Raw genomic sequence first — 14,261 nt, 5'->3', positions numbered from 1 at the left:
ACACCCCCCAACGAAATCAAGCCCAAGGCTACTTTGCCTCCATTGATATCCTGTTGTGTCTTGCGAACACTAGATTAAAAGGTAAATCTCACACATCTTAATAGTTAATACTGGTGGCCAGTGCTTTTTATGAGTTTAGATCTACCAGTCTGGTTACTTAATACTCCAACGTTGATTATTTCTGCCGAACTAGATGGATTGTTTTAATTTTGTTCATCGAATATAATGTGTACAAGACAATAGATTAATTTGTTGATTAGATGCGCTTAAAAATATGAGCACTGCTACATGGATAATATTTTGCGGCTGATTTTTGCACGACAAAAAATTGCAGCCATGTATCCGTGTTGTTCTGTGGGCTACAGCCGTCAATCATGAGTGCCGTATGATTTCGTTTAGCACTCCGTCGTCCGCACAATTATTCCGGAAAAAATATTACGCCTAATGAAAGAAAGGGTTCTGGCTTAATATTATGCAATAGTTGTGTGCATAAAGATCCAGGTTGTTGGGGAAGGGTCATCCTCTAATAAATTTTTTTTGTGGGTTTCGTTAGATTCTTCGGCCCCCTCATGTTGAAATCCTGGCTCCGCCCCTGCCCTTACGGCTTTGCGACGCCAAGGTGCAGATTACATCACTACGAGCGAACCTCAGCCGTTGCTGCCGCCCGCCATCACTATGAAGCTCTTAACCCATTTCTCACTTATGCGCCGGCTTCGGCAGTCAATGGCCTACGGACCATGGATGGGTCAGACGGCCCTTCGTGTAGCATCTTTTGCTCAGCCGTTCGTGTTGCGTTGCACACTTACAGAGTTTTTTTTTTAACACAATGCAATCAAAGACGCTCACATACACAGACGTCTCGTAGTCGACCATAAGGAAAGCTAACTATCTCAGCTAGGATCAGCTAACCATCTCAGCTAGGATCAGTTCGCCACACCTAGGGAGAGACGGAGAATTGAACGCTTGGTTTGCTGCCAGACACGGCGACACTCCAAACATTTGGTTACCTCCAGCTTTCGTCGCGCGAAGAAATCACGCACTGGATTCATGATTCTCTTCAGGCTCAAAACAGAACAGCAGGCCCAAAACGCAACGCCCACGGCACAATATCCCCAAGGGCACATTAATAATAAAGCTTTGTCTCAGAAAAAAAACATAAATAATGAAGCTACTGACAACATAGTTCATGGATCAAGATACAGGACAGAATCGCGAAGCTCAGAGCACTGAACCTTGGTCTCTCTCCGAAGAGCGGATCCTGAGATAAACGAATTGACAGGCCCTGATATGTATGCTTGCTGCTCCCAGCTCAGGATCAGCGATACCAGCCTTCCTAAATCTCACCGTCCCACAGCTCCTCGTGGGTCTTGTAATTGATCTGTGGGTTAACGCGAAGTTGCCTCTGAGCAGCCTAGCCTGAAGATCACGAAATAAAAAGATAGTAGATGCAGATTATCACTGAATGAATGATTGAAAACGGTCTAGAAATTTCTGCTGTGCAGCTAGTCACACACTTCTTCATTTTTATTTTTATTTTGGAAATGCTCATCATAGTATATGATCAACTCTACTGTTACTAATGTTCTTCCAGAAAAGCAATTGATATACCATACCCAAGGGACACACAGTTGTGCCCTTTGTAGCGAGCAAAAATGAACATTAGATGAAATCATATGAATTTATTCAGTGCATATATGCTAAATACCTCCTTAATCTCTGAGAACTTTGCAAGCACGTCATCTGGAATTGACCAATCATGAACATCAAGGTTTTGCTTTATCCTTTCTTGATTCGTGCTCTTTGGTAGCACGCTGTGACCCATCTGAATGTTCCAGCGCAGAGCCACTTGTGCAGGTGTCTTCCTGAGTTTCTCGGATATTGAGATGATTATTGGTTCTTTAAGGATGTTACCATTCATCCAAGTAGTACCAGGTGAACCTAGTGGCGAGTAAGCCTGCAAAACATATACAGATGAAAAAAGAAGAAGAACAAAATATTCAGCAAAAGCAATCCAGCTTCTTGAGTGAGAAATAAGGCACAAGATAATCACACTAATATAGAAATAGCTGAGGTAATCAGACTTACACTAAGATGAACACCAGCTGACTGACAAAAGTTGTGGAGCTTAGTTTGCTGCCAGCAAGGATGGCATTCCACCTGATCAACACCTGGAGGTACACGAGCTACAGCAAGCAAGTCACCCAACTTCTTTGATGAAAAGTTACTCACACCAATCGCGCGAGCTTTGCCAGCATCATGTAACTTCTCCATTGCCCCCCAAGTAGCAGGGATGTCAGGTGTAACAAAGTTTTCAGGGTTGTTGTTCGTTCCCTTCTTGACTCTAAACGGCCAATGGATCTACAAAATACACAAAACGGTCAGAGATCGTAATCAAATTATTTGCAAAAAAAATCATGCTAAACAGGTTCAACATGTACCCATCTAAGGCTAAGCTGAAGGCACCAGTAAAAAAGATAAAACTCATTGAACAATACATAATATTTTCTGCAATGTATTTTTTTGAAACGGAGGCAAAAGATTTTCTGCAATGTATTCAAGAAGCCAAAAAACGAACATCATAAGTGATCTTGAAATAATAAATAATTTGACACAGAAATCAATAAGACCCATGTTAATCCATACCAAATAAGATGGAAAAACATCCATGGGTGTAATATGGCTATATGAATAGACAGAATTCAGGGAATAGGAGCACATTTATTCAATAAATGACACAGAACCATATGCCCAGTTTCAACATTATATACCATAGAAATAGCACACGATGGATTAGCGCGGATACATAATTTTGTCAGTAAATATGATTTAACATTTAAGTGTGATATAGACCAGACAAGTGACGCTTTCCTGCTGAGGAGACCTTCTAATAAAATAGAATAAAACGATAATACACAAAAGTAGAGATATCAGTACACACAAAAAGATATATTAATGATATAGAGGCCAGAATAGAGGGAGTATAATCGTAAATAGGAGATGCTCACAAGATAAAGATCCAAGTAATCAAGCTGTAAATCATTCAGGCTTTCATTTAGTGCCTCTGGCACATCTTCAGGAGCATGATGATCATTCCTGAAACCATAAGCCATCCAAGATCAGTTAGACATGAACAATTAAAAACTTCAAGTAAGCATCTAGATACTCGACCTGAGCTGCAGAGACATAACAACTATGACACCACAAGAGATTTGGGCTTACCATAGCTTAGAGGTGATAAACAGATCTTCCCGCTTCACTACGCCTTCTTCAAATAACTTCTTCAGTGCCAAACCGATCTGGATAAAGTAAATAACGGATATCAGGATCTGGATAAAAGAAGAAGCTCTGCTTTTGCATTGAGAAGGTGGAAAACTGTACATCAGCTTAGACAGCTTCCAGAAAAAATAAAATAAAAGCAACAACTCTATATCTCTGCAAATTACAACTTTCAAACACCCTCGCTCCAGGCAATCCAGAGCACATCAATGTCGTCCTTCAAGAGGGAAATCAGTCTTCACATTTGCCAATTGATCCTGAAAAATCCTCTTGTTTCTCTTTTTCCACATTTGCCACACTGCATAAATGCAATCCAATCTTCCTCCAAAGCTCCTTCACAAACAAGCAGTGCAAAAAAAAGATGGGCCGCGGATTTGGGTGAAGGTCGCACATCATGCATGTAGGAGAATGGGGCCAATCCATAACCTGTTCTGAATCATGAGCCATGTGTGAAACTTAACCTTGCTTTCAGCTTTAGTGCACCAAATCCCCTGAAGCTCTGGCTGCAAAATGCGACTCTGAAACTGGGCCTCATCTTTTACAGAAATACTTCTTCTATTGGCCTTCCTTCTTTTTTTTTTTTACTTCTTCTATTGGCCTTCCTGAACAGAGCAATGGAGCAACCATCTTGAGGAAAACCCATGCAACCAAAACTGGGTCTTGGAGCCATTGGTGTTAGACTATGTATAGCTTCTGTACCTATGTACGTATATTGTACGTATTGTAACACAACCATTATATATAATGAGATAAGCCACCCCTAGAGGGTTGTGCTGGTTCCCAAAACTTATTATCTTACATGGTATCACGCTAGGTTACGATCGCTTCCGCTTCTAAACCCTAATACCCGCACCGCCGCCGCAGCCGCCGCCGCCTTCACCGCCGCCGCCGCGCCACAGATCGCGCCGCCGCCATGTCGAGCGCCGCCACCACCGGTTCCACTGCTGCGGGCTTCCTCCCGGCCTCTCTTGCGGCTCTGCTCAACCTCCCGCTCGATGCCGTCTCCGTTCCGGCTCCGATCGGGACAAGGGGCATCGGCTCCGTCTTCTCCATGCCGCCGGCGCCCTCGCTCGGGCGTGACCTCGTGGTCCACACCGCGGCGCCGCCGTCCGCTGCGGACTCCGCAGGCGTCGTCCCGTCGCTCCTTCCGCAAGGGGATCACACCGCCCCGCTGGCGGGGTTGGCGGCGTCCGCCCCGGCCGCGGGCCTTGCAGCGTCCGCACCGGCCGCGAGCTTTGCGGCGCCCGCCCTGGCTGCGGTCCCGCCTCCTCCCGCATCGGCTTCGGTGCCTCCGGCTGCCTCCATGGTGTTTGCACCCCAGGCAGCCTCCTCGATGGGATCGTCTTCGCCGCCGCCGTTTCACTTCGGTCATCTCATCACCATCAAGCTCTCCGCCGACAACTACATCTTCTGGCGTGCGCAGGTTCTCCCGCTCTTGGGGAGTCACTACCTGCTAGGCTACGTCGACGGATCGCTTCCCTGCCCACCCGCGCTGGTAGACAGCGTGCACGGTCCGGTCTACAATCCGTCCCATCGCGTCTGGACGGGGCAGGACCAGGCGAACCTCTCCTCCATCCAGGGGTCGCTCTCGCCGGCAGTTGCCGGCCTTGTTGTCTTCGCGAAGACGTCTCATGAGGCCTGGACCATCCTTGAGCGCACCTTTGCAGCGCAGTCCCAGGCTCGTGTCTCTGCACTCCGTCGTCAGCTTGGAGAGTGTCAGAAGCTTGACTCCACTGCCACTGAGTTCTACAACAAGGTCAAGGGCCTCGCCGACACATTGGCCTCCATTGGACAGCCCCTCACCGACTCCGAGTTCAACTCGTTTATTGTCAATGGTCTTGATGAGGAGTATGATGCCTTAGTCGAGATCATCAACGAGCGGGGCAACTCGACACCCATGTTGGCACACGAGGTTTTCTCTCGGCTTCTTCTCATTGAGTAACGGGTCGAGACTCGCCGCACCAGGGGCACTGGCTCCCTCTCGGCCAACGTCGCCACCAAGGGTGGCCGCTCTTCTTCATCACCCCGGTTTCCCTTGGGGTTGCCACCGTCGCCCGCCTCGGCCCCCCCACCTACTGCGACCTTACCGGGGGCTGGCGGTCCACGTGTGTGTCAGCTTTGTGGCCGCGATGGGCACTGGGCCCCCAAGTGTCATAAGCGCTTCCAGCGAAGCTTCCTTGGTCTTGGCAATGACGGCAAAGATACACGCAACAATGCCCGTCAGGTCGCCATGGCTGATCGTCCCGCGCCACAGAAGCACCAGGGGCACACTCAGTCCTACTCCATCGATCCACACTGGTACATGGACTCTGGGGCGACAGAGCATCTGACCAGCGAGACGGGGAAGCTTCACACTCGTGAACCCTATCATGGCTCCGACAAGATCCAGACCGCCAATGGAGCAGGTATGCACATCTCTCATATTGGTCAAGCATCTCTTCTCACTAGACATGCCAATAGGAGTCTTCAGCTTCGCAATGTTCTTCGAGTTCCATCTGTGACCCGTAATCTTCTTTCAGTTCCTAAACTCACCCGTGATAATAATGTGCTTTGTGAATTTCACCCTTTTGATCTTTTTATTAAGGATCGGGGCACGAGGGACATTCTTCTTAGTGGGCGGTTGTGCCAGGGCCTCTACCGTCTGGAGCATTCTGGCGTCGCTCGCGTTTTCAGTGGAGTTCGGGTCTCTCCGTCACAGTGGCATGCTCGTCTTGGTCACCCGGCCACACCTATTGTCCGTCATATTTTGCGTCGTCATGAGCTTCCTAGTTTGTCTAGTAATAAAGATGTAGCAGTGTGTGATGCTTGTCAGCAGGGGAAGAGTCATCAACTTCCTTTTTCGGAGTCCAGTCGTGAGGTGAAACATCCTTTAGAACTTGTGTTTTCAGATGTATGGGGTCCTGCTCAGACTTCTGTCAGTGGTCATAATTACTATATCAGTTTCGTTGATGCTTATAGTCGCTTTACCTGGCTTTACCTTATTAAACGCAAATCTGATGTGTTTGATATTTTTGTTCAGTTTCAAAAACATGTTGAACGTCTTCTCAAGCACAAAATTGTTCATGTCCAGTCGGACTGGGGGGGCGAGTATCGCAACCTCAACTCCTTCTTTCAGTCGCTTGGGATAGCTCATCGTTTAGCATGTCCACATACACATCAGCAGAATGGTTCAGTCGAACGTAAGCATCGTCATATTGTTGAAGCTGGTCTTACTCTTTTGGCCCATGCATCTGTTCCATTTCGGTTTTGGAGTGATGCTTTCACCACTGCATGCTTTCTCATCAACCGTACTCCTACTCGTGTTTTAAACATGAAGACTCCCATTGAGGTTCTCCTCAATGAACAACCTGATTATACCTTTCTCAAGGTATTTGGGTGTGCTTGCTGGCCGCATCTTCGTCCATATAACAAGCGCAAGCTTGAGTTTCGTTCTAAGAAGTGTGTTTTTCTTGGCTATAGCTCTCTTCATAAAGGTTACAAATGTCTTCATGTTCCCACTAATCGTGTCTATATATCTCGGGACGTCGTGTTTGATGAGCATGTTTTTCCCTTTGCCAACCTTCCTGTGTCCATTGTCGAACCACCATCCCTGCATTCATCCTCTGTTGCTTCTGACCAATTTGATGATGTTGCATACTCTCCTTTGCTGTTACCTAACCATGGTGCAGGAACCGGACGTGGAGCTCGTTTGGAGCTGTTGGAGGATTCACCATCGTCATCGTCGTCTTCTGGTGGGCACGTCGATCGCCCTATGTTGCATGGCATCGATTCGTGTGCCCATGCATGGTCACCCGACGAGCCCGTCGCGCCGAGCATCTCCACTGCTCGGTCCGCTACGCCAGCGATCGCCGAGTCTCCAGCGGCTCGGCCTTTTTCGCCAGCGGCCGCCGAGTCGCCCGCGGCTCGGCCCGTCACGCCGTCTTCGCCCGCGGCTCGGGTCCTCACGTCGCCTTCATCAGCGGATCGGCCCGCGACACCGGCCGCGCCATGGCCCACTATGCCGAGCTCGCCATCGGCCCGGTCTGTGATGCCGGAGTCGCCAACTGCTTCGTCTGCTCTGCCGGTTTCGCCGGTGGGCCGGCCTTCTTCGCCGACCGAGTCCGAGGCTACCGTGACTGGCTCCTCGTCACCGGCTGACTCGTCAACGTCGCCGTCCTCCAGCCCGTTGCAGGCTGCTCCGTCGACCTTGGTGGTTCCTGTGTCTCGACCACATACACGCAGTCGCAGTGGCATTTTCAAACCTAAGGAACGTACGGATGGTACGGTTGCTTGGTTGGCTGCTTGGTTGGCTGCTGCTGTTGCGGATCCATCTTCTGAGCCTCGCTCATATCAGGCTGCCCTGCGCATTCCACATTGGCGAGAGGCTATGGAGCAGGAGTTTCATGCTCTTCTTCGTAACAAGACATGGACTCTCGTTCCTCCACCACCACGGGTAAATGTTATTGACTCAAAATGGGTATTCAAAGTGAAGAAGCATTCGGATGGATCTATTGAGCGTTACAAAGCGCGACTTGTTGCTCGCGGCTTTCGGCAGCGTCATGGTCTTGACTATGAGGACACCTTCAGTCCTGTCGTCAAGCCTACCACTATTCGGCTTCTTCTCTCCATTGCTGTTTCTCGTGGTTGGTCACTTCGTCAACTTGATGTGCAGAATGCTTTTCTACATGGTTTTTTGGAGGAAGAGGTTTATATGAAACAGCCGCCTAGTTTCTCTGATCCTGATCGTCCTGACTATATCTGTCGTCTTTCCAAAGCACTATATGGTTTGAAGCAAGCTCCTCGTGCCTGGCATGCCCGCCTTGCCTCTGCCCTTCGTGCTCATGGGTTTGTGCCGTCCACTGCTGACACTTCATTATTTCTTCTACAGAAGCCAGAAGTCACTATGTATCTTTTGGTCTATGTCGATGATATTATCCTTGTTAGCTCTTCTCAGTATGCTGTTGATGCTCTTGTCTGCTCTCTTGGTGCTGATTTTGCGATCAAAGATCTTGGGAAGCTTCACTACTTTCTTGGAGTTGAGGTCACTTCTCGTGCTACTGGTCTTGTCCTTACGCAGAAGAAGTACTCCTTGGAGTTGTTACAAAGAGCCGGCATGCTGAAGTGCAAACCGACCACCACACCCATGTCGTCTACCGACAAGATAACAGCTGTTGATGGTGAGCTTTTGTCTCCTGCGGATGCCACAGAGTACAGGAGCATTGTTGGTGGACTTCAGTACTTGACGATCACGAGACCAGATATCTCTTATGTTGTTAACAGGGTTTGTCAGTATCTTCAGGCTCCCAGAGATACTCATTGGGCTGCTGTTAAACGCATTCTTCGTTATGTTCAGTTCACCCTGACATTTGGTATGCATATTCGGCCGACTTCCTCTCGGGTCCTTTCGGCCTTCTCTGATGCAGATTGGGCTGGTAGCCCAAATGACAGGCGATCCACGGGGGGTTATGCAGTATTCTTTGGCTCTAATTTGATCGCCTGGAGTGCTCGGAAACAGGCTACTGTGTCACGTAGCAGTACTGAAGCTGAGTACAAGGCTGTGGCTAATGCTACTGCAGAGATTATTTGGGTGCAGTCTTTGCTTCAGGAGTTGGGTTTGTCTCAACCACAGCCTCCTATTCTTTGGTGTGATAACATCGGTGCTACATACCTTTCTGCAAATCCAGTATTTCATGCCCGAACGAAACACATTGAAGTTGACTATCACTTTGTACGGGAACGTGTATCACAGAAGCAACTCCAGATCAAGTTTATCTCATCTAAGGATCAACTTGCAGACATCTTCACTAAGCCTTTACCACTGCCACAGTTTGAGGCTTGTAGGCGCAATCTTACCCTTCTCAGTTCTTTAGAAAGTGGCTAAGATTGAGCGAGGGTGTTAGACTATGTATAGCTTCTGTACCTATGTACGTATATTGTACGTATTGTAACACAACCATTATATATAATGAGATAAGCCACCCCTAGAGGGTTGTGCTGGTTCCCAAAACTTATTATCTTACAATTGGCAACCGTAATCTTAGTGCAAGCTCTAAACAATTCCATGTCACCATCATCACAGCGCACTGGCGTACCAATCGCCACTCGAACCACGGCCATTGCTACAACTGTTCTGTAACATGAATCGAGACGATACTGCAAGCAGCACATGTCTTAATGTAAGAGGGGCCAAACGCTGCTTGTCAGGCCTGTGGATGCCATGTCAATCTGACCAACCGAGCTTAAAAAACAGTCCTGAATAAATTAACCCTTTATTTTAATTCCTACGCAGGTTCACTATGAGACCATATCCCATGCCAATATTTTGCTCAATGGACAGAAGAAATTCCTAGTATAACGATATGTTGCTCAGATGATTAAAGGATGACGTTTGCAAATTGCAGTAGTTGTCCTCACTCTGCTTTCCTAGTTGCATTTGCAAGGGTAGCAGATCGTGCACGCATTAAGGAGAAAAACAGGGCTGACGAAAGGAACAAGTTTTATAGGCGGCAGCCAGCTGGTAGTTACTCCTACCTCCTTTTCGTTGCCGTAGACTCTGGCGCAATCGATGTGCCGGTACCCCGCCTGCATCGAGGAAGAAAGATCTGGTGTGAACCAGGCAGTAAACAGGGTCGTACGAAGGGGGGAAAAACATGCCATCCATCTGGACGGCGAAGCGAGTGGGGATTAGGAGGGGTTTGCGCGGACCTTGACGGCGGCGTAGACGGCGGCGCCGACGACGCCGGGGTCGGCCTGCCAGGTGCCGAGCCCCACCGAGGGGATCTTGGCCCCAGTGTTGAGCAGGAAGTGCCTCGCCATCGCCGCCTCTCTCTCTCTCCCGCACGGCACCAGAAGGGGATTGGGGAAGAACGTAGGTAGGGCAGGGGGCGGGCGCAGCAGCGGTGGGCAGTGCGGCCTCGCTCCAAGTGTCCTGCCTGGGTTTCCTGTTCCCGCGGCCGTGACAAGACCGGCCCCTGCCCACTTTTGTCCGAAGCATGTCCAGGTGCACTTCAGCGGCAAAGATGATTATGCAAATCAGCTTTGTCAATGAAGTGAATTTACAGGTGATTTCAAGTCAACTGAAGCCGGAACAAACAGGGCCTTCTGGTTTTCGCCCAACTTTTTCGCCATCAGACTTTTATTAGTGATGATGAAAGGATCTGAATTTTTATTTAGTTCATCAGTGACAGTGAAAGGATCTGTGGGAGATGCCCCTTGCTCTCTCTACGACGTGGACAAAAAGGTTTCTCCATTTCGCTTCCTTGTGTAGATGCCGAAATAGCTATTTGTTTGGGCTTCTGGTTTCTTCGTACAAGAATTTGCTTCCTGAAACTGAAACAAAACAGATCCCTAGGTACACGCAATTGCACAACACCGAAAATCACTAATTAAGGCTATCTTTTGACCGGACGGTCCGCCGGGTCAGTGACCGGTCACGAAAATGTGACCCAGACAGCCATCTCAGACGGGCCTCCTGGACTGATCGGGATCCCTCGTATCCAACTCAAACATGGAGACGCTCGGGCGTGTCCGCCACGTCGGACCAAGCTCACGCTAGCCCACCTGACCGCACATACATTCCTTCCTGTCCACTCGTGGACCAAATCCTAGTCACTTCACTTCACTCGCCTCCACTCCCCTCCACCACCCAATCTCACCTCCGGCGGTCTCTGGCCGTCTTCGGCATGGCGGGCAGCGGGTCTGAGTCCTTCACCTCCAGATCCGTCGACCTCGAACTCATCCCACGCGGTCTCCTCTTGGAGTGGCAGAGCGCAAGCCGGACAACCGTGGACGTCAGCGAGGCAGAGTCGCATTCTTCGGCGCCCATATGGTGAACCAGTCCAGGCGCGCAACCGCGTCGTGGTGGATGTCATCGGCTCATCCCAGAACGGATCCATCATCGATCTGACATCCACCGGCACGCAACGGGTTCTGGGCTCCGACAAGGAAGAGTAGGGCATAGGAGACGGTGGCGCCTTGAGTCCAATGAGCCGGCTAGCGTCCCATGCCCTACTCTATCTTGCCGGCGACTGGACCAACACTCCGGGGAGCGCAGCCGGCCGCCGAACATGGGCACGGCGGAGTCGGACGAGCTCCACTTAAAGATCGCTTTTGTATGTAATAATATGGATTTGAGGTTTCTAATTTGAGTATTCGGATATGGAATGCATTATTTGAGGCGTCGCCGGGCAGTGTCCGCGGACTCATCCGGGCGCATCCACGGCCGATTGAGGGGTCAAATACGCTATGTCCGGATGTAGATACTCTTATATATTTTAAAGCTGCTATACTTTGTTGTGCATAGGTACAAAACTAACCCCCATTCCCAACATATGTATCATATTTAAAAGCTTTGAGGAGACTACGTATCTGATCAGCCATGTATTGATCACTTCGCATTTTTCGAATACAAAAAAGGCCATTGCACACCAAACCACGATAGCCCTTGCTGCTGCTCTAATTGAACGCTTGATGAATGATGGATACAATGCTTTATAGGAGTATAGTGCTAAAAAGTGTTGGGTGTAAGCAACCCACAAAAAACTTCTGTGGACACAGATGCAAGAGACAGCCATCCAATCGTAGCCATATACATCCGGTCTTTTTTTTCAAGTTCGCACCATCAAATAGCTAGATGCAAAAGGTTTAGACATTTAAATAGTCGCATGCAGCACAAGTTCAAATTAAAAGAAGTTCAAAAATTACATCCCAGTATTGTTGTCCCCTTTCACCGCCCATTAATACTCAATCAAATATTTCTTCAGCTGCTCATGAGTTGGTCGACGCCGAATTTGTTGATGCATTTGAGTAAACTCCTCAAATGTGACTGAATTCTGGTCCGGAAGTTGGATAGGATCACCCATGTTCTCAAATTCCAGAGTTGTGGCAACATCCTCACCGTCATCCTTGGTGATCATGTTGTGCATGATCACACAACATGTCTGTTGGGTTCTACGCTGCGTGCATCGGCTGCAATTTAAAAATTTCCCTACGCGTAGATCAAACAAGAACATGATACGAGAGATGGGTCATAAATTGTTACCACTAGACTTGCAGTGCCGTGCAGCGGAAGTAGAGTAGAGGCAGCGCATCTTCGGAGTCGTCTCCTCCTCGTCGATCTCCCACATAGCCGATCGAATCCCACAAACAGGTTCGCCGAGCGCGCAAGTGCACCACCTCTAACGGTATTCGCGCGCGTGGGAGGAACGTCGTGCGGCAGACTGCTAGGTCCGATCACACAACCGACGACAAGTGGAGGTGGCTAGTTGCAACACATGCAAAGCCCTAATGATGGTGCTAAAGCGGTCAACCAAATGAGTGTGCTGCACCTCCATTATATATAGGCATCCATCGCGGGCTCAAACATTTGGGCCCACACAGATCCTAAAGCCCACTAGTCTACTCAGTCACGATATAAGTCCACCTCAGATCGCATCCGACTAGTGTCCTTGGATCCGACCTCGTAGGTTCTTTCCCTTAAGCATGCGACCCCTTAGGTTCAAGTCGGCCTGGTCGCGGGTCGGATCACCTTCGATCTGCTCGTCTGGTAGCAGCCTCTAGCATGGCGTACCGGACACCAAGTAGACAATGAAGTCGGTTGGCGAATCTGTACAAACTGTCACACTTCTGTTCTTTTTGCCACATGATATATGTTGTCGGGCTCAAGGCGAGTCTGTCATCCTTATGCTAACCCGACCTCTTTCTCGTTCCAGTGATGTCAACCACAAACCAGATTATCTCATAATCCTTGTCGCATGGTCATGCTTATCTTGGTCGGATCACATGTGGGGCCCAGAGTATATCTCTCCTGCTCAGAGGGGTGATATGTCCATTTTGCATCATGTTTCCCTACTGTTATTTATATTGTTTTTGGTCACTATTCCACTTTATGATGCAATTCTAATGCCTTTTCTCTCTTAATTTGCAAGATTTACATGGAGAGGGAGATTATTGTGTTGGGAAACGTAGTATTTCAAAAAAATTGCCTACGATCACGCAAGATCTATCTAGGAAAAGCATAGCAACGAGCGGGAGAGTGTGTCCATGTACCCTCGTAGACCAAAAGTGGAAGCGTTTAGTAACGCGGTTGATGTATTCGAACGTCTTCGCGATTCAACCGATCAAGTACCGAACCCATGACACCTCCGCGATCTGCACACTTTAGCTCGGTGACGTCCCTCGAACTCTAGATCCAGCTGAGGCCGGGGGAGAGTATCGTCAACACGACGACGTGTTGACGGTGATGATGAAGTTACCGACGCAGGGCTTCGCCTAAGCACTACGACAATATGACCAAGGTGGAAAACTATGGAGGGGGCCAGCGCACACGGCTAAGAAATCAACTTGTGTGTCTATGGGGTGCCCCCTCCCCCGTATATAAAGGAGGGGAGGAGGGGGTCGGCCGGCCTCATGGGGCGCGCCCCAAGGGGGGGAATCCTACTCCTACTAGGAGTAGGTTCCCCCCTTTCCTAGTCCAACTAGGAGGGAAAGGAAAGAGGAAGAGGGAGAGAAGGAAAGCCGCCCCCCCCCCCAATTCGGATTGGGCTTGGGGGGGCGCGCCTCCACCTGGCCGCCTCCTCCTCTATTATTTCACTAAGGCCCATTAACCCCCTGGGGGTTCCTGTAACCCTCCGGTACTCCGAAAAATGCCCGAACCTATCCGAAACCTTTTCGGTGTCCAAACATAACCTTCCAATATATCAATCTTCATGTCTCGACCATTTCGAGACTCCTCGTCATGTCTATGATCACATTCGGGACTCCGAACAACCTTTGGTACATCAAATCACATAACTCACAATACATATCGTCATCAAACATTAAGCGTGCGGACCCTACGGATTCGAGAACTATGTAGACATGACCGAGACTCATCTCCGGCCAATAACCAAAAGCGGAACATGGATGCTCATATTGGTTCCTACATATTCTATGAAGATCTTTATCGGTCAAACCGTACAACAACATACATTGTTCCCTTTGTCATCGGTATGTTACTTGCCCGAGAT

At 49.0% G+C, this 14,261-nt stretch overlaps 1 pseudogene; it reads right to left on the bottom strand.

The window, feature by feature from the left end:
• Positions 1-1,063: 1,063 nt before the first annotated feature.
• On the bottom strand, positions 1,064-10,180 carry LOC119266763 (annotated as a pseudogene).
• Between the last annotated feature and the right edge of the window lie 4,081 nt (positions 10,181-14,261).

This window comes from Triticum dicoccoides, chromosome 3A, assembly GCF_002162155.2.
Source record: "Triticum dicoccoides isolate Atlit2015 ecotype Zavitan chromosome 3A, WEW_v2.0, whole genome shotgun sequence".
Classification (NCBI taxonomy): Eukaryota; Viridiplantae; Streptophyta; class Magnoliopsida; order Poales; family Poaceae; genus Triticum; species Triticum dicoccoides.
Note: the sequence above shows the minus strand (reverse complement) of the source record. Positions and strands in the feature narration are given on the sequence as shown.